The sequence below is a fragment of the Nematolebias whitei genome, chromosome 20 (assembly GCF_014905685.2).
Source record: "Nematolebias whitei isolate Nwh7 chromosome 20, NemWhi1, whole genome shotgun sequence".
NCBI lineage: Eukaryota > Metazoa > Chordata > Actinopteri > Cyprinodontiformes > Rivulidae > Nematolebias > Nematolebias whitei.
This window is the reverse complement of record NC_056517.1, coordinates 12,711,489-12,714,035: the sequence shown is the minus strand read 5'-3', so window position 1 is coordinate 12,714,035 and position 2,547 is coordinate 12,711,489.

The window sequence follows — 2,547 nt, the reverse complement described above, 5'->3', positions numbered from 1 at the left end:
TGTCCAGGATGTGAACATCTTCATCCTTGAAAGAGTGACCGCTGGCCTGGAGATGAGTGTAGACCGCAGAATCCTGGCCTGATGATGTTGGTCTTCTGTGCTGGGCCATCCTTTTGGCCAGTGGCTGTTTAGTTTCCCCGAGGTAAGACTGATCACAGCCCTCCTGTCACTGAACAGCATAAACAATATTACACTGTTTGTGCCGGGGGACTGGATCTTTGGGATGAACCAGTCTTTGCCGTAATGTATTTTGGGGTTTAAAAGCCACTGGGACGTTATGTTTAGAAAATAAACGTCTCAGTTTCTCTGATACTCCCTCAACATACGGAATGACCACTGGTCTGGGTCTGGGTTCCTCCTTTTCACCTGATGGCTGACTGGAGTCCTGTTTGGGTTTCTTCTCTGCTTTCAGGAAGGCCCAGTTAGGATATCCACATTGCTCTAGAGCCTGTCTTGTGTGGGATTTCTCCTTCTGCCTGGCTCCTGAGTTAGTGGGGATGCTGTCTGCTCTGTGGTACAGAGTCCTGATGACTCCTAACTTGTGCTCCAAAGGGTGATGGGAGTCAAACTGCAAATACTGGTCTGTGTGGGTGGGTTTGCAGTACACCTGGGTTTGCAAATGTCCTCTATCAGAGACTGAGACCTAACAGTCCAAGAAAGCCAACCTGCCATTTTTTACATCTTCTCGTGTGAACTTGATGTATTTATCAACAGAGTTGATGTGGTCAGTAAAATGTTGGACTTCCTGAGATTTATTTTTAACCCAGGTGTCGTCAACATACCTGAACCAATGACTTGGTGGTGTCCCTGAAAAGGACGTCAAGGCTCTCTTTTCTACCTCCTCCATGTACAGGTTGGCAACAATAGGAGAAACTGGAGACCCCATAGCACACCCATGTTTTTGCCTATAATATTGCTCCCCATATGTGAAGTAGGTTGACTGCAGGCACATTTTCAAGAGTTGACACAGTTGTTCTGTGGAAAGCGTGGTCCTGCTGCTCAGAGTGGTGTCTGATTTTAAATCTTAAACTGACCATCTCTACTGCATCATCAACAGGAATGCACATAAAGAGTGATGTGACATCAAAAGAGACCATTGTTTCATCAGTCTCCATGATGACATCCCTCACCTTATCCACAAAGTCCATGGTGTTCTGTATGTGGTGTTCTGAGCTGCCAACTAAAGGGTTGTCAGCAGCAAACTGGTTGATCCACTCTGAGAAGGTGCTATTTAAGAGACTGAGCTGAATACAGCACCTTGGACTGAGGAAGTCTCTCGGATGAGAGACGAAACATTTCTGTATTTTTTTGCTTTGTTTTGTTTTTTTGAATATCCAGAGGACCAGATTGAATTTTTTTGGATGAACCCACAAAAAAAAACTTACCAGAACTGCCTTCTTCCAGCTGTGTAATATCACTAAGATTAGAAGCATCTGGTCCATAAATGATGTAGAAAAACTGATCCATGCATTTATCATGTCTAGTTTGAAAAATTGCAATTGTTTATTATCTTGGTGTCCACAAACATTTTTAAAAAATCTTCACCTGATACAAAATGTTGCTGCCAGCATCTTAACTGGAGTTAGTAGGAGAGATCATATCTCTCCAGTTTTATTTTCTCTCCATTGGCTCCCAAATACAGAATATAATTCAAAATCCTACTTCTAACCTACAAAGCTTTCACAACCTAGCTCCATCTTATATTACAGATTTTATTATTCCATATTTTCCTAACAGAGCACGTTGCTCTCATACTGCAGGTTTACTTGTGGTTCCTAGAGATTCCAAAAGCAGAATGGGAGGGAGGGCTTTCAGTTATAAGTAGGGATGCACCGATCCACTTTTTTTTTTTTTTTACTTCTGTTCCGATCTCGATACCTAACTCTGTATATCGGCCGATACCGATCCAGTTCCGATATCATCATCATTGATTTTATATGAGGCTGTAATAATCTCCTCTCAAGTACAATTTGTACAAATATATGCATGCATGTCCAAAAAGGCAACTTGAGGTAAGTTGTATTTATGTTAGATAAGTTTTAAAGTTATAATTAAATTCTGCTAACACAAAACATGTTTTTTTAATTCCTAACTTTAAAGTGGATATTAAAGGAATTAATTTAAGTGATTGTTTAAAGTTGTTTATTTATTTATTTATTTTTTAAATAAGGGGCAGATTTAAATGTATTTAAACATCTGCTAAGTTCATGGCATAAACTAACAGACATGTTCCTGTTTTTAGCATTTTACATCACAACGGCTGTGGCTGAATAGGGGCGGCTGTGGCTGAGTGGTTAGAGCAGTCATCCTCCAATGCGAGAGTTGGGGGTTCGAATCCACCAGCAGTCACATGCTGAAGTGTCCCTGGGCAAGACACTGAACCCCTCATCGCCTCTGATGTGTGTCCCATCAGTGTATGAATGTGATCTAAAGCACTGATTAGTCTCTTTAGAATGATTTGTTCAATTAGCTTTGTAGAGATCTAGTAGAGTGCTGTATGAATGGGTAAATGAGGACACAGATTGTAGTGTAAAGCGCTTTGAGTAA